General features: G+C 42.6%; 1 protein-coding gene across 1 annotated transcript in view; it reads right to left on the reverse strand.

The window, feature by feature from the left end:
• FREM1 (FRAS1 related extracellular matrix 1) overlaps window positions 1-26,905 on the reverse strand; it is a 290,889-nt gene that overhangs the window by 192,915 nt on the left and 71,069 nt on the right. The window contains exons 7-8 of the mRNA XM_064579475.1: window positions 22,051-23,644; window positions 15,083-15,129 (exon numbers count right to left, since the gene is read on the reverse strand). The gene's annotated coding sequence lies outside the window, so the exon portion shown is untranslated. The remainder of the gene's footprint in view (window positions 1-15,082; window positions 15,130-22,050; window positions 23,645-26,905) is intronic.

Below are 26,905 nucleotides of genomic sequence, written 5' to 3' on the forward strand. Positions count from 1 at the left end.
TGCGGGTAGCTAAATGAGAGATTTAAATCATGAAGACAAGTTTTGTTATTTCTATATTCACAGGAGTGCCAATAAATTGAAGTGACTGAACCAGGTAATTAGAAGCATCTGTAACATAGATAAACAGCATGATTGTTAGGAAGACTGCAAATATTCATAAATATGAAAGAATTTTAATATTTATTCATGAATAATCAACCACTTTTAAAATACATCAATGCCTTGGACTAACAAGGAGCTTTTCTGACTTCTCAAAATAAGTATCAGACATTTGAGGTATGAGTTTCCAACTTTTATATTTGAAAAAAATTCAGATGGTTATTAGTCATTTTGTTATTATAATTCAAACTATGTGGAATTAGGGAGAAGGGGCAGGGTTTGAGAGCTGGAATAGAGAGTGAGGTAAGAATTTTTCTTTTGAAATGACCTTAAATCTGACTTGGGAATTCTAAGTCACCCCATCATGATTAAAATAGAAGATCACAAACTGGCCGAACGTTGATGCTTTGGAGCTGTTTTTATAAGTGAATGATGGAGCAAAACAAGAGAATGGAAAGGGGGAAATCCCTCAATCTCACAGTGAAGTGCCCTTGGATGGCAAGGGAATGGCAAATCAACACCATGTTGGACTTTCTCCTAAGCAAGTCATGACATGTCAGCAGCCATTAGCTTTAGCAAAAATAATCAGATATCCCCTTTCTCAAAAGGCCCCAACCATCAGAGTCACAGATTAGGGCGTTTGATCGTCAAAGAATTCGAAGAGAAAGCAAGCTTTGAAAATGCAATTTACAGTGCTTTTTGCAAACTCCCCAAACTCCCCTACCACGATAAAGTAGTCCTAGACAGCTGGAGAGTGAGGGAAAACAATTTCACCAGAGGAGCTGAAGAAATTCCCCATCCCTTTGCACAAACTCCTGCAAAGAAAGACCCTTCACAATGGTTATTTTCAGGCATCCCGGAGTTTATCTCGGAATTAAAAAGTTATCATCGATGTAAATTAATGGCCCCCACTCCAAGATTGAAATGGGAATTTAGAAAATAGGCACCATCCAAAGAGGGTTGGAATTTCTTCTTTCTTCCATCTGAGGTCTATTTCAATGCATCAATGCATAATTTTAGCACATCATCTTACACTCTACATTAGAGATTTGTAGCATATGCTTTCAAATTATCCACTGGTATGCCTAAGTATTCATTACATGGATTATTTCTTTTCAGATTAGACTTAATTGCAATGTGTAACATAAATCTTGGCCAAGAAAGTAACTTCAGACATTTATGGCAGATTCTGCCCCACAGGCTTCGATGTCTTGGGCTCTGTTTTGTGGGCATGTAGGAGCATCTGCTAACTATCAGGAGGCCAGGCAATGCATTTTATGATGACTGCTTCCTGGAGAGAGAAATAGGGGCAAAAAACTTAATTTTTCACTATCTATTCCTTCAAATCTTAAATTAACAGAACTTTTACAACTAACGATCTGGTTTTACAATGATTACCTAGTGCTGGGGGAAACGTATTTCCTTTATAGCCACTTACAAGTAGAGGATTGCCCTATTAGGAGATCTTTTGGTGATGGGATAGATTACACATTTTTTTCAATCCGCCCCCAAGGCAAAACTGATTTAAGGAAATTTGAAATGGCCACAGCTTTTCAAACGTGTCTGATTCCTCAGTAACCTAAATACCATTTTACAGCATTTTTTTCCCCAACTATTACTTTATTTATAGTACTATGCTTAAGTTACATGGAAAAGACAACCAAGCAGTTCTGGCCCATTTCAGGAAAAGTTTCCAATCAACATCAATTATGTAGGGACAAATAACAAGGAATGGTGACATCTTTGGGTCAAGACTGACAAGGAAGGATGGGCTCTGGTGCTACAGTTCATCTCCAACAAGAACTTGGTTTTGTAACTTCCAGAATCAAACCAAGCGCTCCTATCTAAAAGTCTTAGCTTAACATCTAATCAGCAGGAAGCTGTTCTGTGGTGGTCTTCTGGGCAAGTGTAGGAACATAATCAAGCATTTAGGATGTGGTCATTTGACTTGCAGACCCTTAGTTCAGCTCATTACTATGCGACAGTCACGGTAGTCACAGATCCAAATCCCAGGACAACTTTTAACCTCTCAGATAATTTACTTTCTGTGAGTTGCTCTTTGGCAGTATCTTCCTCCTGACTTAGATAAAAGAACACTATATCCATATACAATATCCCTTATTCTATTTATAATCAGATCATAGTTCACAACATTGTTAATTGCATAATGAATTTTTAAAATATTTATAAAGTGCCTAGTAAGCTACCAAGCACCTTTCCAGCATTACCTCACAAGCCTCCCAACAACACCGAGAGGAGAGTACGTTTATTCTCATTTTGCCAGTAGAAAATAAAGGCTTAGAAAGGTGCAATAACTTGTCCAAGGTCAGAAGCTAAGAGATGAAAGAACCAAGACTTGAACCCAGGTCTATCTGACGCCAAAAACCAGTTGTCCTCATGCGAAACCTATCTTAGATCTAGTCACCCAAAGAAACTAACTTTCCTGGGTAATAGCATGATTTTCTTCGTATATATGGCAAACATACAGGCTACATTGGTTCCTTTACTAGTTTGGCCAACTAAATCATCCTTTTTTTTAGAAAACAATTTTTCTTTATAATTCATCTCAGAAAAATGTCAAGCAACAGACAAAAGTACTTTAAATATAACAAAATTCTGCCACCCAGTTTAGTTCCTGAAAATTGGCTCCTCCTAATGAGTAAAATAATTGATAATATGCAATGTTGGTGAGGAGAGATAAGGCAGACAATTCATATCCTGCTAGCACAAAAGAAAAGGGGGAAAGTCTTTCTGGAAAAGCAGTTGGCAGCTAAGAGTTTTTTAAATGTCTGCCCTTTGACTTTGCAATATTACTTCAAGGACCCTATCCTGCACAAGGGAAATGGGACAGAAATTTATAAGTTTTTTAAAGATTTTATTTATTTGAGATAGAGAGCGTACAAGCCAGAGGAGAGGCAGAGAGGGAGGGAGAAGCAGACACTCTGCTGAGCAGGGAGCCCAATCATGACCTGAGCCAAAGGCAGACGCTTAACCGACTAAGCCACCCAGGCGCCCCTCTTTAATTTTTAAAACTATTTTGATGTAACTTCTCACTTATGGAAAACTTGCAAGAACACTACAAAGAATTCTTCTCTACCATCACTTGGATTTACCAATTAACATTCTGCTACATTTGCTTTATCTATCATTTTGTCTCTCTTTCAACACGTGCACATACATTTTCTGAGCAATTTGAGTAAACTGCATCCATCATGACCCTTTACTCCTAAGTACTTCACTGTGTGTTTCCTTAGGACAAGGGCGTTCTGTTATATAACCACAGTATAATGATCAAATCAGGAAATTTCATGCTTCTGCATTAACATTTTATAGACTATGTTGTCCCAATAATGTCTTACATAGCAACTTTTTTTCAGATCCAGGATCCAATCCAGGATCATTCATTGCATTCAGATGTCATGTCTCTTTAGTTTCCTTTAATCTGAAACAGTTCCTCAGCTTTTGTTTTTCATGACATGGATGTTTTTAAGTGAATACGCCATGCATTTTGCAGACTTCCCTTCAATTAGTGTTTGTTTTCATTTTTGGCAAGAACACTATGTAGGTGATATCATGTCCCTCTCAGCACATCACATCAGTAGGTACGTGATGTCAGTTTATCACATTACTGGTGTGTTAAATGTGGCCCAAGCCATTAGACAAAGTTTCTCTACTGTGAAGTTACCTTTTTTATTTTTTGGATTCCTTAGAAGTGGGTACATATGCATCACTTCATCAAACTTTCATCTACTATTGTACCATTTATAGATAGCTGTCTGAATGTTATTACTATAATGGTCATAAAATGTTGAACTACCTCTATCATTCCTGACTTTCTCCTTTAAGGAAGAGATTTTCTTTTACTTACCATTTCTTTATTATTTCCATGGACACACAATTCCTATTTTATTCATAGGCCCTATGATGGTCAACTTTACATGTCACTTTGACTGGGCCATGGTGTGCCCACATATTTGGTTAAACATTATTCTGGATATTTCTGTGAGGGTGTTTTGGATGAAGCAGATTGCCCTCCATATAGGTGAGCCATATCCAATCAGTTGAAGGCCTGGATAGAACAAAAATGCTGATCCTCTCCCAGGAAGGAGAAGTATTCTTGCCTGATAGTCTTCGAAGTAGGATATTAGCTTTTTTCTGCCTTTGGATTTGAACTGAAACATTGGCACATTCTGGGTTTCAAGCCTGCCAGCCTTTGGACTGGAACACAATCAGCTTTCCTGGTTTTCAAGCCTTCAGACTCAGACTGGAACTACAACATTAATTCTGTGGATATCCAGCTCCCTGACTCACCTTGCAGATCTTGGGACTTGCTAGTCATCATAATCACATGAACCAATCCTGTATAATAAATATATTCTTCAGTTCCTTATACTATGTAATTTTTATATTATATACAAATATATATTTGATCTCTCAATTTATGTTTGTCTTCATTTTTGGCAAGAACACTACATATATGATATTGTGTCTTGGATATCTGTATCTATCTCCTATTGTTTCTGTTTCTCTAGAGGACCCTGACTAAGACGGTTTCCTGTTTTGTTTTGTTTTTTAAGATTTATAGCAAGAGAGCGCACGAGCACACATGTCTGAGTAGGGAGAGGGGCAGGGGGAGAAAGAGAACCTCAGGCAGACTCCGAGGGGCTTGATCTCACGATCCCAAGATCATGACCCAAGCCAAAATCAAGAGTCAGACACCCAACCAACTGAGCCACCCAGTTCCAGTCTCCTCTTGGTTTTTCTCTTCCCTGGCCCTGGAATCTGCCATTATCATAAAGTCAAGCAGCACTACTTATTTTTAATGTGGTATGATATTTAAAAACCAAAATTCTGGTTTTTTTGTTTTGTGTGTGTGTTTGCAATAAATACTTTCTTATTGACTTTACCTCTTACACAAAAGATAGTGGACTATATATACTCCTCTGCCTTTTGCTTTTTTCACAGAAAATTACTGCATTTTGGCTTATTGAGCTATTTTTCCTTCTGTCTTACAATTGCATAATTCTCCTTGATATGGATATTCTATAGTTTCTTCAATAAACATTTCCTATAGAGATTTAGGTTATTTCCAGTATTTTGCAATTATGAATAATGCTTCAATGAGTAATCTTATGCATATCTATTGTTGGCCATTCTTCAGTTCTCTGAGGTAGCAGATTGGTTGCATTCCTTCTACATCCTTCTCCATGCTGAGAACTTCACCTTAGACCCTGAAACCATCTCTGAGATTTCAGTCTTCCTGGGGAGCGTCCTCTCCTTTCTTCTTGTTTCTCTAATGGACCGCAAACCATTGATCGTAGAGGGTGTGCCTATGGTCCCCCGTCGCTGCTGGGTTTCATATTGTTGAGATACATCTTCAGAATAAATTCCTTGAAATGGGCTTACTGGATCAAAACGTAAACATATAAGTAGTCTGGAATTTGCCAAATTCCCCTCTATAAGGGAGTGCCATTCTGCACTTTCCCTAGCAGCGTATGACAATGCCTGTTTTTTCTTCCGCCTCACCAACAAAGCGTGTTGTCCACCTTTAAAATTTTTGCCATTCATTGGCATTTTTCTTACGAGTGAACTTGAATTTTTTTTTATATGTTTAATGGCCATTTTCAATCTCTTCCTGGTGAGTTATCTTTCCTGTCTTTTGCCCATTGTCCTATCAAGTTTTGCTATCATCCCTCTTTAACATAATGAGGCAACAGACTCAGAGAAAAAGGAGTATCCCAAGGTTACACACGTAGGAATTGCTGGAGCTGAAACTGGATCCTGACCACATAAGGAGAACATTGCACAAAAAATGTTTGCTGTTGTTTTTGGAGCTTTAGACTTAACTCTTCAAATCTTCTGCCACTGTAAACACAGATCACCTTGCTAATTGAGAGAAAATGCACTAAAGTTTTTTTTAAAAAGAAGAAGAACGAACGAGAAGAAAAACCAGCTGCTCCCTAAGTCACAACAGCTTTCAACAGTCTGCTGGAGCGATCGGCACCTCGAAGGTGGAGGCAGCCAAGCATGTAGGCTGCCAGCTGTCGGAGCCTGTAGGAGTTTGCCATATTTGTGTTTATTTTAAATTAAAAAGTAACAACAGAGGGAGACACAAGAAGAAAATATTGAGAAGGTGACATTTGAGAAGCCTGAGACTGCATACTGAAAACCAGCAGCGACGGGGGACCGTAGGCACACCCTCTACGATCAATGGTTTGCGGTCCATTAGAGAAACAAGAAGAAAGGAGAGGACGCTCCCCAGGAAGACTGAAATCTCAGAGATGGTTTCAGGGTCTAAGGTGAAGTTCTCAGCATGGAGAAGGATGTAGAAGGAATGCAACCAATCTGCTACCTCAGAGAACTGAAGAATGGCCAAGTGTGAGGGGACGAGAAGCAATAGATTCTTCAGCTAAGCAGTGGCTCTCAGCCCTGACAGATTAACATCACTGGAGGTACATTTAACGTAAATAGATACCTGCGCCCCATCTGAAATTAAATCGGGATTTCAGGGATGGGATGCTGGAATCCTGTTGGGAAGCAGAGGTCTACCCACTGTACAAGAGGGACCTTGTTGGAAGTTTTCAAATATTCTTTCAAGGATAAAAGAAAGAGGTTAGGTTTATATTTTAACTCAACAAATCAACCCATCAGTTTCGTATAAAATAGATTATATTACCATCATCATTTTCTTCATCACCACCACCACGATCATAGTTCTGATTTAGTGAATACCCTACTAGGCCCCAGATCATCCACCAGGCATTTTATGCGTTTTACATATTCTAATCTTTACAGCAACTCTTCAGGGTGTGTATTATTTATTTTTATTTTTTTTTAAAGATTTAAGAGAGAGAGCATGTGCGAGAGAGAGAGAGAGCATGTGCAAGAGAGAGCACACGAGCAGGAGGGGAGGGGGAGAGGGAGAGGGAGAAGCAGACTCCCCACTGAGCAGGGAGCCAGATGCGGGACTCAGTCCCAGGACCCTGGGATCATGACCTGAGCCGAAGGCAGACATTTAACCAACTGAGCCACCCAGGCGCCTGGTATTATTATTTTTACTTTAGATTCATGAAAGTAGGTTCAGAAAAATCAAAAGATTTACTCAAGGCAGGTCTTAACATACTTTCCATCTCAGTCCATACTGTGAATGTACCACATTGCTCACGTTTATCAACTTCACCAATTACACTTACTTTATAGTACAGCAATTCTACTCCTAGGTATACTCCGAAGACAACTGAGTGCCAATGTCTAAAAAAAGACGTGTACAAAAATATTTACAGCAACTGTAACAATTCTATTCATAATAGACCCGAAGTAAACAACACAAAGGATAAACAAATTGTGAGATATTCACACCATGCAATACTACTCAACTATTAAAAAGGACAAACTCCCAAAAGGATATACACAAGAGCGTGGATGAATTTCAAAGGCATTTCATTGAACAAAACAAGACAGACAGAAAAGAGCCCATACTGTATGATTCCATTTATATGAATTTTGAAAGACAAAATTAATCTCTAGAGCTAGAAATCAGAATAGTTGTTATACCTGAGAGGAAGGGGCATGTATATGGTCACATAGATGTATACCATATGTAAAATACACCGTCATGCATTTGAGAGCTGTACATGTTACTTATTTTTTTAAGATTTTTTATTTATTTGAGAGAGAGAGAGAGCGCGTGCGCGCATGCGTGAACAGGGGAGGGGCAGAGGGGATGCAGGGCTCAATTCTGGGACCCTGGGATCATGACCTGAGCAGAAGGCAGACGCTTAACTGACTGAGCTACCCAGGTGCCAGAGATCTGTACATCTTATTATAATGAAAAGAGACCACAATCAAGTATCGTAATTAATAAACAAATAGGAGGAAGCTCACTCAAGGCCACAAAGCTTGCGGTTAAGCCAACACAACAGATCCCAGACTCGTCTGAGACAAAGCCTATGATCTATAAATAGGGCCATTTTCCCCCAACTGGGTATTAACTGACCCCATTCAAGCATCACAGTGACTCAACAGAACTGAAAACAGCCTCTTCCCCCCCATGCTCGCTCTCTCCCTCTCTCTCTCTAAAATAAATAAATCTTTAAAAAAATAAAATTTCAAAAGAAGGTTTAGAAAATATAATTGAGAAGAAAACATAGACAAAGACAGATGACGAAAATAGGAGAGAGAAGAAAAGTAGAGGGATGCCTAGGTGGCTCAGTCGGTTAAGTGTCTGACTTCAGCTCAGGTCATGATCTCAGGGTCCTGGGATCAAGTCCCAAGTCGGGCTCCTCACTCATCAGGAAGTCTGCTTGTCCTTCTCCCTCTCCCTCTGCCCCTCCCCCTGCTCATTATCCCTCTCCCTCAAATAAAATCTAAAAAAAAAAAATTAAAGAAAAGTAGAGAGTTGATCCAACTCCTATTTGAGAAAGAGAGAACAAAGATAGAGGGATGGACTGAATACTGACCCACAAAGATATTCAGGTCCTAATTCCTGGAACCCGTGAACGTGGCCTGATAAGGGAACAGGGACTTTGCAAGTATCATTACATTAAGAATTCTGAAATAGATTATCTGGATCACCCAGGTGGTCCTAAATTCAATCACAAATGCTCTTATAAAGAGGAGGCAAAGGGAGATTAGACAAGAAGAGGAGCAGTCCGTGTGACCACAGAGACAGACACTGGCATTAGGTGGCCACAAGCCAAGGACTGCCTCATCTCCTGTGGAGGCGGGGATGGGCGGGAAGGTTCCTGTTTTATTATTTTTGTTTTTCCTTTGGGGGATTTTGGTGGTTTGTCTTGTTTGCGTGTTCCTTCTTTTTTTAAACGTCACCAATAGAAGAATCCCTGAAAAAGCCAACACAGTTCTGGGGGTTCATCCGAGTCCTGCTGACTTTCTGAGCTTTCACCTGCCCTTGACATTATTCTTTCACACGATTTTGCACAAACTCTTGTCTACATCACCAGTCCATTACAGCACCAATGATTGGCTAGAGAGCTTCTGGAATAGTGCCGCTCAATAAACTAAGAGATCTCTCGCTCGATGATGATCCTAACAGTGACTTTTCACTTTCCAAATTACCACTGGCAAGCATTATCTATGTGCTTTAATAATTTTTACCAGAAAACACACCATAATAAAACTAGACGCCAGTCAATATTTTTCCTGCAAACAAAATTATTTCCAAACAAAATTATTCTTCTTGGAGTTAAGGGAGTAACAACTGCCTATTCCAGCAAATACAAAGAAATAGAAGCAAAAACAAGCTGTTCAGTCGCTAGAGCTGGTTCTACACACAAATTGGGGAAAAAAAAAAATCCCTAGTGGAATTTATGAAATATGTAGTATTCAAGTCACAAACTTTGACATTTCTTTCTGATGCAGGCAACAACAAAAACTCTATTAAGTGTGTAGCCAAGGATCTCTGTATAGCATAAACTCGAGTCATGTATGTACATAGGCAGGATCAAAGACCTTTACCCATGATGACAGATACGATCTTGGCTCAGTCTTCTTCATGACATATAGGGTTTCACTGCCTCTAGGAGCTTATATTCTCCTAATTGTTTTGTCACTCAGTGATAAAGGATACCATCCTAAAAACAAAACCTACCCGAGGTACACCAACTGAACACCTGAATGAGAGATATTCAGTCTTTCCCATCCATGTAATTTCATGTAGCAACTGGAGTTTGGGGAGCACTCAGAACTGCTCATTTCTGATGGGATCTGGGTGGATATTTGTCATTACAAAACAGAGTCTGTGAACTAACAGAGTTAGAAAACATGGAGAGGAAAATGTCGACTTGCCAGATATCCCCACTTCACTCAATATGTATTTATGTATGTGCATATGCACGTCCACCTTCTTCCAGAAAGAACTGAATGCATCCTTGACATTTCTCCATCTGTACAAAGGATTCGTTCCTAGTTCTTTTCCACAACCTGCAAATATTTACTTCTATTCCCCAACCCAAGGAAATGTGACAATAATATCTAAATCTTCTGGAAATTTACTCTCTTGGAAGAAAATGTTTTGTCTTTCTAATTAAAGAAATGCATATAATGGAAAAGTCTGGAAAGGTGAGGAATGTTAGAGATGCTGGCTATGGGAGAAGAAAAACCCTTTGAAGAAATGGGGAAATTAACAAAGGTCATTATTAAGGTGGATACAAGACCCTTAAAAATTTAATGGGTAGGTCAGTTTCCAAGTAAACACGCTGCAGATTCTACACATGATTACATCACAACTATATTATACTTAAAAAAAAAAAAAATGGGAAAGCCCAGCCTCCCCATTTTGAGGAAAATAAGAAAGACCAGGGGAGGGGAGAGATCTAGTGGCCATGAGTTGGTGGTGGATCCTGCTTGGCTGGATGGTGGGAGAGAGGTTGTGGGTTCACTGTCCTCTTTTTGTCCCTCATCTGTACTCAAGGACCCTCTGTGGCTGTCCCATAACCCTCGGATGGCATCTCAGACTAGAGCATGCATTCCCCGAGGCCCTGTTGCCCGAGACAGGAGTGTGCTGCAGATGGTGGAGCACATTGGCTAACTTCTTCTGCCTTTTCATGGGTCCTAGGGCTTTGGTTCTATCTTCTATAATGTGGGGGGGGGGGGGGCTGGGGTCTTCTTTCTGTCTTGTTACTGCCTCAAGTGGAATCCAATACTTGAAAAAGACCATGATACCAATCAGGTAGGGGATCTCTAGGTCCGGCTCACAGAAGAGATTGACTTTTGTTTTTTTCTTTGCCTTCCCGTTTCTCTAAATTGATTATTGAAACAGATATACATGAGGAATGGGAACTCCAGGGAAAGATTAGGACATCTAGGCTAAGAGAACAGTTTGGGCAGGGCAAGGGGGGACCCGGGCTTCTTTCCAAAGCTCACAGACCATCTACCTGGAAGAGGGCTACCTGGAAGAGGGCTCCAGAGTAACCCCAAACACCGTGCTTCTCTGTGGTTCATTAGGAGGATTCAGAACACATGAAATAAGCAGGTCCTCAGGATGGCTCATCAGCTGTCCTCCAATCTCAGGTGTCACTAGGCCCAGCCTCCCCATTTTGCTAGGGCTGATCTATGAGCCACACTGAGCCCCTGAAAGCCTCTGATCAGATACTACCCCATCTCTCCAAAGAAAGCAGAAGCCTATAGAAGGGAGTACAGATGTTCCTGGAGACCTGACATCTTTGGTCCTTCTTCAGCAGAGGACCACTCTCTGAACTATCAATGAGGACCACATACAGAAAATGCTCCCTTGAGTTTTCCAGGAAGGATCAGTAGAAAATACATCCATCCACCTTAACAATGAATAACATAGAAAGAATACAGATCACAATTAAATCAGTGCAGACAGTCACGTAATTCATTTATTCTTGTCTCTCAGCATCAGTGCAGAGGCAGGAAGAACAAAGTGGGAGCTTGAAAAGGAAAGGTTCTGCTATTCAACCCCCAGTTCCAAAAGGGTTAACTTTTCTCTCTCCTCTCTGTGAGGTTCTAGGGCCCCTAGGATGTCAGTTCCCAGAGCTGGTCCTCAGGAAGCAGAGGCCCTCAAAGAGAGGCACCTAACAAGGAAAGCCCAACTTGAAGCCCAGGTCCTGCCAGAGGTTCCATCAAAAAGCAAATTTTAAAACAGCAGTGGCAATGTCCACAATAGCCAAACTGTGGAAAGAGCCAAGATGTCCATTGACAGATGAATGGATAAAGAAGATGTGGTATACATATACAATGGAATATTATGCAGCCATCAAAAGGAATGAGATCTTGCCGTTTGCAACGATGTGGATGGAACTGGAGGGTATTATGCTGAGCGAAATAAGTCAAACAGAGAAAGAGATGTATCATATGACCTCACTGATATGAGGAATTCTTAATCGCAGGAAACAAACTGAGGGTTGCTGGAGTGGGGGGTGGGGTGGGAGGGATGGGGTGACTGGGTGATAGACACTGGGGAGGGTATGTGCTCTGGTAAGTGCTGTGAATTGTGCAAGACTGTTGAATCTCAGATCTGTACCTCTGAAACAAATAATGCAATATATGTTAAGAAAAAAAAAAGAAGATGATAGCGGTGGGGGGGAAGAATGAAGGGGGGGAAATCGGAGGGGGAGATGAACCATGAGAGACTATGGACTCTGAAAAACAAACTGAGGGTTCTGGGGTGGGGGGTGGGAAGATGGGTTAGCCTGGTGGTGGGTATTAAAGAGAGCACGTTCTGCATGGAGCAGTGGGTGTTATATGCAAACAATGAATCACGGAACACTACATCTAAAACTAATGATGTAATGTATGGGGATTAACATAAGAATAAAAAAAAATTAAATTAAATTAAAACAGCAGTGGCATCTGCAGCAGAAGCTTCATCCCTGAAGAAGAGCGAAGGGACAAAAAGATCTGTGGCTCAAAGCCTAAACAGTGTCCGCCCCTGTGCGGAACCCAGGCCCACTAGATACTAGAGTTGCCTCTGCGGGCAGAGGGAAGATTGAAGCTCACAAAGAACAAGTCCATCACTGGCCAGAGCCTAAGAAAGAAACGGGCTTGTGCATGGACCTCAAGCAAAGACAGGGAGTCCCCTCAAGGAGAATCTCAAGGACCCAGCAGACCAAAAATACAAATTTTTGTAATGACAGCACCGCTTTCTTCCCTGAGTAAAGGTAGGGCTTTCAGCCCCCAAGCCTTCAAGCAGAACCTAAGGCTCTGAAGGCCTAAGCATTAATATGCAGGTCACAGAGACAATCAGAAAACCCAAAACAACTGCACAATTCCAAAAAGCAACTGTATTTGAGGCGACCTCCTCTGTGCTCCCCAGGAGCTTATGCCCACAGCTGGGCCCTGAAAGCCCAGGCCAAGGACGCCCCAGCCATCAGGCCATGTTCACCAGAGCCCCAGACTCTGTCTCAGGGGGTGGGTTTCCTCTGGTGAGCCAGAAAATTCTCCTCCACCCTCTACCTCCAGCAAAATTTCTCTCCAAGCAATGCAATTAGAGAAAATAAATTCGTTTTCACATTACCACATCCTCTGAAGAGGATGGTCTCTGTTGCCCCTAACCAGCACTGTTTACTCTCATTCTATTATTGTCTTCTTGTTTCTTCGGTCTGTGGTGTGTTCAGGGGGGAGGTTTAGGGAATTCCAGGAGCTCAGGCCAAGAGAAAATAATGCTTTTGCTTCAGCTCCTACTGGGAGGCAGCTTTGGCTTCTCAGAGGTGACCAGGGCCAGGAAGGAAGTCTGACAGTGGCAATGTGTACCCACCCTGTTCCTTCATGCGTATCTGTGAGGATATCCCATTTTCAAAAGGAGTAATTATAATACTGCTATTATAAAATATACACATATGCACAAAGACCCTACCTTATACACATTCACAAGTTTTAAGCAATGTGAAAAATCAAGACCAGACCCCAGGACCTTGATCACTCAGTTGTTCCTCCTCTCTCTCATTGTCGTGAACACTACACAGCTGTGGGGTGAAGTGGATGTGGTTCACAGGCTTCAAAGGGCCAAGAATGACCCCTCGGGCCCGAGAAAACATCACATACCCTAAAAACGAAACTGGAAGTTTGGGGATTATGAGGCCCTGAGTTCAAGAGTAAGGAGAACCCTCCAACGACCCTAAGCCTGTTGGTGGAGAGCTTCCACCTGCCCCCAAGAACCCCCTTCCATTCCTGCTTTAGGCTGGGGAAACGAGCACTGCTCCCCAATTCTTAATGAAAAAGTAGAGCTGACGGTCACCTCACCATCCTCTCTCCATGTGACAGGTTCTGGAGCAGCAGGGAATGAAAAACTCCTGCCTCTGTTTGTGTTTCACACCTGGGAGAGGAGGTGGCCCAAGGGAAGGCAGAAGAAACCTGGAGTGGAAGGGGTACAGCTTGGCAAGGAAGTCTCCATAGACCCTCAAGTAGCACTCAGGCCACTCTCCTGACACTACAAGAGAACTGGGTTCAAAGACAGGGACAGAAACAGGTCTTATGGCCTGAGTCACCTTGCCCCTTCTCCCATCTGCCAGAAGATGGTCCCAATCTGAAAGGATTATGGGACAGAACATTTTCCTTACAACAGTACCTTTCTGCATGTTACAAAACCTAGCCATTTTCCAATGGACACAGAGCTGGATGAGCTTTCATGGGAAAGGGGTTTGAGGGATATTGTTGAGCAGGACCCTGAGATGAACATGGCAAGGTCTGGGAACAAGGTCATGAAGCAAACTCTCAACTCAACCATGAATTCTCCCTGCTGAGATGGTACCTTGGAAAAGGGAATCTTCCCCATGGAGACTCTACAAGGTGCACTGTCCCAAGTTAAAGTCCTGATTAACCTTCAAAGAGGATTCTAGAAAATTCTTTGGCTCACAAAAGGTAATATATATACCGATGGCTAACACCTTGATAATCAAAGCCCCTTGGTTCTTGTTGCTAAAACAAATTCAGTTGATGGCAAAAAGTGGCCAATATACCCTCAGAGAAATGTTCAGAGTATTTGAAATAAAGTTGGACCTATTATAGAACAAGCTGAAACAAGGACTAAAGTAGTAGCCTTGAAAAGAAGAGTAAAAAAAGTAATCTTCCTCTACTCCAATTTCTGGGGATTTCAGCTCAACAGAAACCTACGCAAGGTGAATTATAAAGGGGGAAAATGCAAAAATAGGAATCCCAGAGAGATGTCTGACAACAAGAATTAGAGACACGAAAGGAAGGAAACACTAAAGGAAAAAAAATTTTTTTTTCTTTCAAATTCATATACTAAACAATGACAAATCTGAAAAGTGGCAGAGAAGTTGATGCCAAATGTTGCAAGGGGCAGGAGGGGCGGGGGGAGATGGAGGGAGGAAAAAAACCCATGAAACCATCCAGAGTGAGACAGCATTAGGTGAAGTGTTTTCCCACCACCCACTGCTAAGTGAACAAGCCAACTGCTAACATAACAGCAGAAGCAGTTTCTACAAAGGACTGACCACTAAATCAAAGAAAGAGAATGAAAAAAGTAATGAAATGTAATTACCTGGGCTTTTCCCATTCTTGCTCCCACGATTTCATTTAGTTCAGGGACTGAAATAAGAACGAATATTTTAATCAAGTTTGCCTGAGCTTCCTGCCCATTAGAGCTTTATGACCTTTGCCAGAACGTTAAACATTCTCCAAAACATTTGGCCTTTGTAAGGGCTTCAGATGGATTATAAAGCAAACCATGTGTCCCATTTCATATTCAATCACAACTCACACAGGCCTTTTAACAAGTGCTTAAATCACAGTATCCTGGAAAGCTCCAATTGGAATCAGTCATTCGGACATCTTGTCTGGGGCCGGGATAGGGTGCCCCCACCCTATCTAGTCTAGCTACTTGCTCTGTTTCCTTTCCAATGCCTCCAATGATGGGATATTTTTATTCTCCACTTTGAGACACTGCACGCCGTCCTATTAGGACCCACGGCCAGGAGATTCTCTGTGATGCTTGCCTTCTGCTCTGATTATTCTAATATTTCTCATGAGTGAGTATCTCTACCCAGCAGGAAAGAAGGAAGCTGTGAATAACGCAGCTAGAGATTTTAGAAAGAACGCAGAAACTGGGCGGGGGGGGGGGGGGGCAAAATATGCTTGTGAATAAATGGGCTGGGTTTCCTCCTTGTTCTCTAGATGCCTGATGTTCACTCCCTCCCGCCCCAGGACTTCCCATCACACTCTGTATTGTACTGTTCTGTGTATTCCTCTTTCTCCCCGCCCCAATGGGAACCCTCGGCGTCCGTAGCAAATACATGTTACATGGATACTGTCGTGCCCAGTGAAGAGAACTTCTATTCTATTATTATGGCAAGGAAATGACTGCTTGGGTTCTGCTGGGTGATTCTGGTTTCCAGAGATGGAAAGGATAACTCCTGTCGATCTAGAAAGCCTTTTACCGGGATCAGGCACCAGAATGGTCCATTAGTTACGTAAACATTAAACAAAAGGACGTACGTTATTCTGGTTATTCTGGCAGGGAGGATGTAAGCAGCCCCAGGCTCTGACTCTCTGGACAGACAGACCATGATAGTTTCCTCCAGTCACTGATAGCCTAGCCTTGCCCTGTGCTTCAGAGGGAAAACAGAAACCAACAGACAAGCCTTCCAACGTGCTTTTGCCACCAAATCCCCAGGCTGGTTGTGGCCTCCCTTTGTTAACTCCTTCCTGGTCAGGCCAGGACCCCGTCCCCTCTGTCCCTTTCAGGAACTTCAGTCCTTCACTTTGCTGCTCCTCATCTGACAGAATCCTCCACTTTACTTTCCACAGGACCATTCCCAGGAGCATTCCAGAGGCTCTCCTATCATCCAGTTGAAAACACATACAAAACAAGCCCCCTTGACCTCACAGTCTTCTATGGCCATCAGCTGTTCTCCTTCTCAGCCAAGACTCAGAAATGTTGCCTACAGACCTTTTCTGTGCTGCAACCCTCTCCAGAACACCAAGTCACCCAAGCATCTGTCCTGTCTAGTCCAGCAAACCATTACCTTAAAAAGACTACACTCTCCTTCATGAAATACTCTCCTTGGCCTCCTCGAACCCGCTTGTGTTTCTCTCCTGCCTTTCTGGTTCTTGCTCAGTCTCCTTTACTGGTCACACCTACCCAAACTCTACTTGTCAAAATGGCTCAAGGCTCAGTCCACACCCCCTTCTCTTCCTCTACGGCACCATGTGCAGAGGTGATCCCACCCAGTCTCTCGACTTCAAACAAATCTGCTGACGACTCCTACATTTCTATCTCTGGTCCTGAGTCCCGCACTCCAGAGTCATCTACAACTGCCCACTTAACATGCCCACTAGCATGTCTAAGACACATCTCAAACTTGAGATCTACAAGACAGAACTCTTGATTTTCCATTTTTCCCCCCAATACCCAGGCAATCAAGTCATTCCCCAGTCTTTTCTGCCTCAGCAAATGCTTCCCCATCTTCCCAGTTTCTCAAGCCTGAAACCGGAGTCATCCTTGACATCTTTCTTTCACAAATTCCCATAACTCAACACCCTATCATATTGATTCAATATCCAAGACATATTTAAAATCTGTCAAATTCTTGGGGCACCAGGGTGGCTCAGTGGGTTGAGTATCTGACTCTTGGTTTCAGCTCAGGTCGTGATCTCATGGGTTGTGAGATTGAGCCCCGCCACCGGCTCAGCGCTCGGCGAGGAGTCTGCTTGGGGATTCTCTCCCTCTGCCCCTCTCCCCACTAGTTCACATGCACGTGCTCTCTCTCTCTCTCTCTCAAATAAATCTTTGAGGAAAAAAAAAATCTGTCAAATTCTTTACATCTTATAGGCTGTAAATGGTCTTCCTGCATCCATTCCTGTCTTCTCCAACCTACTTCCCACACATAAGCCAGGCTGATCTTCTTTTAAAAACATCGGACTATGCTAGTGCCCTGCTTCCCATTGTATTCTAGATAGAATATAAATCCCTTAACACGGCCCAAAGGCCTTCTTGATGTGGTCCTGACTACATCTCTCCCCTCCCTATCACTCCCTGCACTCCAGCCCCACTGGGTCACTCGGAGCCTGTGGACCATCTACCCATGCCTCGCATTGCAGGAAAGCTAAGAACTACATTTCCCAGACTCCCCTTGCAGCTAGAGACCAGCTTCTGGTTTCATCCTGTCAATCACCAGCACTTGACTTGGGGCCTCAGTTAAGCAGGGGAGAGGCAGAGGATGAAGCACCTATTCTGTGGGTACAGACTAGGCCAGAATCAGTGTGGTTCTGAAGTGCCTGGCTTCCAGACTTGGTGGCTTCCTGCAACCAACAGTAGTTTCCCCGTCATAGAAGAAACACGTGGTTCTGGGAGTGGGACGTTGTCTCTGGAAGCTTTGCCTGGAGTGTATGCCTAGGAGCCTTTCTTCTGGTTCCTTCAGCGCTCTGTAAACCACTGAGTACCTGATAAGTCCCTTCTTCCTTGAACTAGCTAAGGAGGTTTCTGTTGTTGGCAACTGAACCCTAACAGATAGGCTGACCAACGTTTAGTTATTTAGCTGAACCAAGATTGCAGTTTAGAATGTGAGTGTTTAATCATTGTGGCTGAATGTGAACCCCCCTTCCGGCCCTTCCATGCTACATGACCTTAGTTAAGTTACTTAATCCCCCTAGCCTCAATGTTCTCATTTGTAGATTAAGAATAAAAACAGCATCTACCCCAGACGGCATCTGAGGATAAAATGGGATAATACTGGTAAAACACTTGGTACAGTTGCTGGCACATAATACGAGTTCACTAAATGTTAGCTTTTATAATTACTATAATTAAGTATTATTATTTCCTTAACTCTGGGCCTTAAAATTTGCTCTTTCTTATGCCTGAAGCATTCTGCCTGCTCACACCCAATTAACTCCCCCACTCATCTTCAGTTTACAAATCGTTTCCTCAAAAGTTACTTCCTGGCCCATTTTAATTATGCCTACCCTCTTAGCTTTCTCTCATAACATTTCTCCCTCTTAGAGCACACATCAAAATTTTCAATTATATATTGGTGGCAACAGTCATTTGCCACCATTTGCCACCCAGGCATCCCCCATCCTCCATTTTATTTATTTTTTTAAGATTATTTATTTATTTGACAGAGAGAAAGACAGCGAGAGAGGGAACACAAGCAGGCAGAGTGGGAGAGGGAGAAGCAGGCTCCCCACTGAGCAGGGAGCCTGATGCGGGACTCGATCCCAGGGCCCTGGGATCATGACCTGAGCCGAAGGCAGACGCTTAACGACTGAGCCACCCAGGCGCCCTCCCCATCTTCCGTTTTATTAACTGAAAGCTTTAATGTCCCACATCCCAGGCACAGATGCACAGATTTAGCTTTCCTAGGAGCTTGCTCCGTCTCTGCAATCAGACTGTAACCTCAATCGCAGACACCAGAGCCACCTCTTTCTAGAGTGCTTTGGATAGAGGTTTTGATTATGTATCAATGGATAAATGAGAAGCATTAAAAAAAAAAAAAAAAGCTACGGATAGGAAATCCAAAGGGCTTTAAGAAACCCGATTTCAGAACGAATTCTGCAAGGCAGATGATCCAAATCAGAGCCAAGGGCCCCCGGCCCCATGCTCAGGATGTCTTTAAACCTTAGGCCAGAAAAACCAAACAGTCCCACGTCCTGTTTCTGAGAGGAAATCGACTCTCTGATGAGCAGACTGTTAGGCCAAGCGCCACAAACAAGTCATGGTTTTTGTTGTTGCTCACACTGACCTGGTCAGGCCATGGTCGAGCGAGAACGACTCTGTCACAGGGAACTCAGTGGTGAGAACAGATGGCAATAATTAGGAGATGAGCAAGAGGGGTGAGTACTGAGGTGGATGTGTTCAGCATCCTCTCGATACTATCTGCTATAACCACAAATACACTGCATCTCACTAATGACAGGGGTTCCCGGGTCCTTCCTCGGGGCTATGACTTCAGCATCTTGAATATCCATATTAATAAGGATCCCTGCTTTTAATCCTATGAGACTGACCACATCATTTCCTGTTTGCAACTTGGCTGAACACAATGGCTGGGCTTTCTCTCTGAGATTTCTTCCCCACCACAGCAAACCTCATGGTTTGACCGACCTGCTCGAGACTTAGCCTTGCCAAGCCCTGTGTTAGATTTGCGAGAAATCAGCTCCTTAATCTTTATCACAGCCTGGTGAAGTAGGTACCATAATTATCCCCATTTCACAGATGAGAAACTGAGGCTCAGGGAAGCCAAGTAACTTTTCTTAGGCGACGTAACTAGTTAGCCACAGAAAGAATACTCACACTCAGGTCAACTTGACCTGAAAGCCATCCCTAGTATAGTTCTACCCAAGGTCTCTCACATCCCTGGGCTACCTATCACTAAAGTCAGCTCCAAAGGAATCATCTTCCTCTTGTCCTTTCATCCTTCAGGTATCAACTAAGCAGTCCCCTCCTCCAGAACTCCCATTGATTCCCAGCTTGCTTTAGGCTCATGTACTCGATACACAGCACTTCTTGTAAATCTGATCTCTCCCACTAGACTGGGAGCTCAGAGTGGGATGCCTATCGTGTGCACCTCATAGGCACCATGGACATATTTATGGGATTTATGGATTCATGAATAAAGATGATACTCCACAAGAGTTTGTTTGTTTGTTTGTTTTGTAACATGAGAACAAGGTCTCACTGCCTGTCTCCAGAATTTCCTTTGTCCTAGGAATCAGAAGAGCAGGTGAAAGCTGGTGGCATGCTTTCTGAAAATGCAGTAAATCCCCTAATAATGTTGATCAGTTGATTTTAAAGGAGCTCAAATTTCTTTGTGGTATGTGAAAGCCAGCTAGGTCTTAAGCCCACCACCCAGCAACTAATTTTTAGCTTTATTATAGTGGCAACAGAGGGAAAGGCTGGTGTCCTAACACACGTTCACAAAGGTATATGTTTAGGATATAAAGTGTCATGTTATCATCAGCAACCAAGATCTCGTTGAAGGACAGTACTAGAGAAGAGCATGGTCTGGCCTTTTTACAGCTAAGCAGGAACCAATAACAGGATATGTGGGACCCAGTGCAAAATGAAAATGAGGGTCCCCCTGTTCAGGAATTATTAAGAATTTCCAGAAAGTGGGATACCTGGGTGGCTCAGCCAGTTAAGTGTCTGCCTTTGGCTCAGGTCATGATCCCAGGGTTCTGGGATCGAGTCCCACATTGGGCACCTCGTTGGGCTCCTCACTCAGCGGGGAGTCTGCTTCTCCCTCTGCCTGCTGCTCCCCCTGCTTGTGCACTCTGTCTCTGACAAATAAATTTTTTTAAAAATTAAAAAAAAAAAAAAAAAAGAATTTCCAGAGAGTGAGAGCAGGGCATTAAGTCAAGCGTTGGCTCTCCTAAGCACAAGTTCCTGGGCAAAGGCGCGGGTCATACCCCGAGCACCTTCAGTCCTGCAACTGACACCTGCAGAATTCTTACGAAGTTCTTTGATCGTTTATTTCATTTCATCCTCATGGCAGCTGCCTGAGGTAGATACTTCTACAGACGAGACATTTGAGCAGTGAACAAAGAAAGGCTTTGCTCTAACTGAATGGGGGAAAGGGGCCAATGGAATAACCAGCACAGGACGCGAGACAGAAGATGAAGACAAGCAGCAGAGGTGGCTGAGCCACCCTGACCCACCCCAAATGAAAACTCAGCTGGACCTTTCTTTCTTTGACCTTCAGTAGGGAAGGAAGCATTGAGGTAGAGGAAATGGCTTCAGAGACCCAAGGAAGTAATTATTAGCCCAGCAGAGAGGATGATAAATACTGGTAACCCACTCCCTCTATTTCTCAAGAACCAGGACCACAGCAGATCCCAAATACTGTCCCCAGCCATCAGACCAGCCTCCTTCATCAGCCTCTCACCACCCAGTAAATTCGACCCCAGTGGCGCTTTGTAGCCACCCCAGCAGTGGGACCATGTCCTTGAGGACTAGAGGAATAGAAAGTGAAGGAAACAAAAGCCACTTCTCCCTGACCACCACTGGTTCCTGTCACAGCTGTATGGCCACCCCCTCCTCCGCCCAGAGGGTAAACAGTGGGTCTGAGCAGGGCCTGGGAGAGCATTCATCCTCTCCAGGGCACCGCACTTTTAATTAAAAGCTCTAGATTTGGCAGGAAAAGCCTTTAAGTACTTGAAGAAACAAGGAATATTTCCAAACACATCTCACTCATTTAGGAGGAGATTTACACAGACTCCTAAGGTTTTGTTTTTTTTTTTTTAAGATTTTTTATTTATTTATTTGAGAGAGAGAGAATGAGAGACAGAGAGCATGAGAGGGAAGAGGGCAGAGGGAGAAGCAGACTCCCTGCCGAGCAGAGAGCCCGATGCGGGACTCGATCCCAGGACTCCAGGATCATGACCTGAGCCGAAGGCAGTCGCTTAACCAACTGAGCCACCCAGGTGCCCCAGACTCCTAAGGTTTAACTAAAGAGCAGTCATTAGTAAAACACACAGTATTACCCAAGGTCTCCGGACGTACACACTGACCTGACCAGGAATCCCATATTAATAAGCCTCAGCAAGAGCAACCATCAGCTGAAGTGTTGTTCATTTCTCCTACAAAATCATTTCAGTGAAAGAATATTAGGCGACTTTTTAATGACAATGACATTTAATGACAATGAACCTTTAGGTTAAAAGCCATTAGGAATGCGCGAGTCCCACAAAGACTAAAATCCTGGCTGTACCACTTCTTTGCTTTATGACTCTGGGCAAGTTGCTTCACCTCTCCAAGACTCGGTTTTCTCAGATAAAGTAATCATTAAGATAGTATAACAATACCACCCAGGAGTGTCATGGGAAATCAGTAAGAATTACATAAATCACTTAGCATGGTTGCTGGTACGTAATGAGCGCTGAACAACAGTTATCTATGACTGTTATTACTATGACACTGAGGTTTCAACCTGGCGATCCTGTTCTCACCGTAACCATAACCTTGTCGCCTAGAATCCAGGAAAGTGCCTGTCAGTAACAGACACTTAATATTTGTTGATTAAATGATTCGCTGAAAGTCAATGTCTGCTTACAACACTAGATTTCAAATTTCATTGAGATTGGGACCAAGAATTAACCATCCCTGCATTTTTTTCAAAAGATACTCATTGGACTTCTATTGTATTCCAGGTACTATGCCCTTGTAGTAGTGTCTATTTCAGACAAAGCAAGTTCTCAAAAAATTTTTTTTAAAGAAGAGCTCTTGATTCTGGCCCTAAAACTCAGTTGCAACACAATGGCTAGTCCAGTGGACCTTGAAAAGGCCTGTTGGGCTCTTGTACAAAGCCCACACTTTTCTGGAATCCTTCAATCCAGAGAAACCAAATCTGTAAAGAAGCCTGAAATAGTTTTCCCAAGGAATATAGCTCCTGCATTAGGCGCTACTATGTCAAAAATGAATGGATGCTCCTTGAAGGCAGGGATGTTTGGTTTTTAGTTTTATCTTTTTTAAAAAAATAAACGAATGAACACACACACACACACACACACACACACCCCAAAAGCGGTAAGTAATTAGAATCCCCTTTAGTTTATAACCATAATCCCAAACCCTCTCTGGGTTCTAAAAGTCTAAGTAAAGGGCTCTTACTCTACAGAACCAAGTAAATTTCAATAGTCACTGTTCTCAGCTGCCTGAAGAAAGGGAACTAGGTCTATTTCTCCATATCCCAAGAACTACCCCTTAAACAAAAGACCGCAAGACTGCTCAGCTCCATGTCTGCCATCCCCACTGCCTCCAGTGACCTTCCATGACATGCCATTGCCTAGTGTATCAGAAACAGAAATTTGGCTCAGAAGGAGCTCCCAGTCACCCAAAAGCTTTCTGGAACAGAGGACATATAAAGAAATCAATTTTGCAATGAGTACATTTCTGGAGAATAGGGTCAATGGCTTGCTTTTGTATCCAGCGCACAGTACATACCTGATATTTATTGACTGATTGAATGCATGACCTGTCAAAATGGAGATTTTTCTGGTGTTCTGGGCCAGCGTCCAATCTTTAGTGGCTGTTGAGTTATATCAAAACCTGCAATCTCTTTCTTCATTTCTTTTTTGTTGTTGTTCCTTTTCTAAAAATAACATACTACAGAATTTTGCAGTAATCACTTACACATTCTGGCATTTTGAATAAGGCAGCTTAGTATTAGAATGTCAAAATAGATGCCTGGCTTAAGCAGGCTTACCACCAGGCTGGACGTAACTGAGCTTCTAAGGAGTTGCTCTCTGTGAGGCATTGGTGGCTCTGGCCTGCTCAGACTCTTGAAGCTCTTCAGTGAAAAGTCTCCCAGATAAGGTAAGTCCCTCCATTTAACTACACGTGGGGGCAAGGCCACATAACAGTCTTTCCAGACTCTTTGAATAAAAGGTTTTTTTTAAATACACTGGCTATTTTTTTTTTAAGATTTTTATTTATTTAACAGAGAGAGAGAGAGAGAGCACAAGTAGGCAGAGCGGCAGACAGAGGGAGAGGGAGAAGCAGGCTCTCCGCCAAGCAGGGAGCCCGATGCGGGGCTCGATCCCGGGACTCCAGGATCATGACCTGAGCTGAAGGCAGTCGCTTAACCAACTGAGCCACCCAGGCGCCCAAAATTTGTTCTTTTTTAAAAAAAATTTATTAGAGCACAGGCAGGGAGAGTGGCAGGCAGAGGGAGAAGCAGGCTCCCCGCTGAGCAGCGAGCCCAACATGGGACTCGATACCAGGACCCTGGGATCATGACCCGAGTCGAAGGCAGATGCTTAACCGACTGAGCCACCCAGGCTCCCCTACACTAGCTATTTTTTACATTGGATTCACAAAGGTTATTATTTTTAAGAATTCCAGAAAGCAACATGTCACTGGAAAACCTTGATAGACTATATAACATGTGGTTGTGTTGCGTTCTCTGGTCTGCTTTAAGGTGTGAGTAAAAAAATCATCAAAATGAATCCAGGGGTACAACATTGCCTTCTTTACGTTGCCTTGATTTTGCTCATTCTCTAGGCCAAATGGGTGCAAAATGGAAAGGCAAACACTAAATAAATATTTTTCTCCTCAGTTTCAGCTAGCAGCTTGTGCCTCCCTTTGGGGGAAAAAAATAACTATTATTTTAAAACATCTCAATAAAGAGACCAGCTTTTCTGCATGTACAGCGCACTCAGTGAGAAAGCAGCAAAGAAGAGAGTTGTAGAAACAATGCCTTTCATGTCTAGTGCAGTTGTTTTAATTGCTCCCAGGACTGGCTTAACAAATGGTTTCATGGCTTCTGAACAGCTAAGAATGTTTGGGACACAGATACATAAAAGTAAGATAGGAAATTTCCACAAACAGCCACACAGTGTGACGGAAGCAATACGGATTTCAGAATCAAAACTCTACATTCAGATCCCTAACCTGATACTTCCTGCTTGTGGCCACAGGCTCTTTGAATATCCAATTCTGATGTAAAAATCAAAATGTAGATCCTAGTACCTAGAATGTAGGGCAGAATGTTTCAAAATGCCAGTTGCTATACATTAGCAGGTCATAACATAATGTTGAGGTACACTCGACATTTTCACAAAATGAAAGAGTATAGAATAGAAAATATCATAAGGTAAGTTCCATAAGGTAAGTATTGTTTCATGAAATTTTTCTTCTGTTTTATCTATGTGTATAATGTTATTACATATATGTGTATACATAGACATAATTCAAATGTATTTCTTGCCAAGGATCACAGGCAAAGTTTAAAAAGAATTCTTGTATGTATTCATTATAGATAAGAAAGAGGATAGGTATATGAAAATATGTAGCATGGAGTAGATGTTCTGCTATTGGTGGTTTCCTTTCCAAGGAGAAACTGCGATATATGGACAAGTTTGTTATGAAATTACCATTTGCTATGGACTGAATGTTTGTGCCCTGCCCCCAAATTCAGATATTGAAATCCCAACCCAATCATCACCCAATGTGGCAGTACAAAGAGGTGGAGGCTTTGGGAGGTAATGAGGTCATGAAGACAAGATCCTCATGAATGTGATGCATGCTCTTAGAAGAGGTGCCCCAGAGAGCTCTTCTGCTGTTCCTACCATGTAAAGATACAACCAGAATATGGAAGTCTGCAACTGGGTAAAGGGGTCTCACCACACCCCAACCATGCTGGCACCCTGATTGCAGATTTCTAGCTTCTGAACCATGAGAAAATAATTTCTGCTGTTTATAAGCCACCCAGTCTCCGGTGCCTTGTCATAGCAGTCTGAGCTAACATGCTATTTTTATGTATATGCCCACTTTTTTTTTTTTTTTTAACACCAGCTGCATCTTTGCTAAAACTAGCTTCAACGAGATATGAAGTGTCTCACCAAATTTTTGGAGAGCACTTGAAGATTATTTAGGAGGGGAGTTCATAAAATGAAGCTCCCTGCTTTGAGAAACTAGTCACCTGTCATTTACTGCGGCTGATTAGTAAGAGAAAAATCAGCTCTTGTGAGTTTGTCTTTGCTAATTTCCTGGATGTTAGCCTTCCTTCTTTGCAAAGAAAAGCAACACTGATAGTAGAAAGGGAGTTCACTGAACCCCTTCTAGGTCCCAGGCTCTGCAACTAGCCCTCTTTTATGACTCTGTGAGGTATGTGTTATTTTTGTCTCTGTACTCATGAAGAAACTGAAGCTCAAAGGAGGTGAGTTACTTGCCCAAAATCATTCAGCTAGTGTGGAAGGAAGCCTGGATTGAAATCCAAGTCTGACCCCAAAGACTATGCCTTTCTCATCTGACAATAGCCATGACCCCACATTTGTGAAAACAATGCATTATTCCCTTTAACTCCCAGAGAAAGATGGCTTTTACCCACTGATAAGACAAAAGATGGCTTTTTCCACTAGTATGGGTGTTCCTGATCAGAAAAAGTAAGCCATCACTAACTGCATGAAGAGCTGTCAGGATTTCATTTATTCCCAAACAATAGAAGACTCCTTTTCTAGCCTCCTCACCCTTCCTGTGGATGACCAGGTAATTCCCACACTCGTTCCCCAACCAAAGTATTAAAATGAGCTTTAAGGGGGAGGAGCAAGATGGCAGAGGAGTAGGAGACATAAATTTCATCTGGTCCCAGGAATTCAGCTAGATAGGGATCAAACCATTCTGATCACCTACGAACTCAACAGGAGGTCAAAGAAAAGAATAACAGCAACTCTCTGAACAGAAAAGCAACCACTTTCTGGAAGAGTCATATTCTACCCCTTCATTAGTAGTTAACCTTATTTTTGGTATATGTGTGTGTGTGTATGTATGTATATATGTGTGTGTGTGTGTGTGTGTGTATATATATATATATATGTGTGTATATATATATATATATATAAGTTCTTTTCTCTTTAAAATTTTGGG

This window comes from Mirounga angustirostris, unplaced genomic scaffold, assembly GCF_029215605.1.
Source record: "Mirounga angustirostris isolate CCGP_5_RB_7025 unplaced genomic scaffold, mMirAng1.0.hap1 SCAF_15, whole genome shotgun sequence".
Taxonomy (NCBI): domain Eukaryota; kingdom Metazoa; phylum Chordata; class Mammalia; order Carnivora; family Phocidae; genus Mirounga; species Mirounga angustirostris.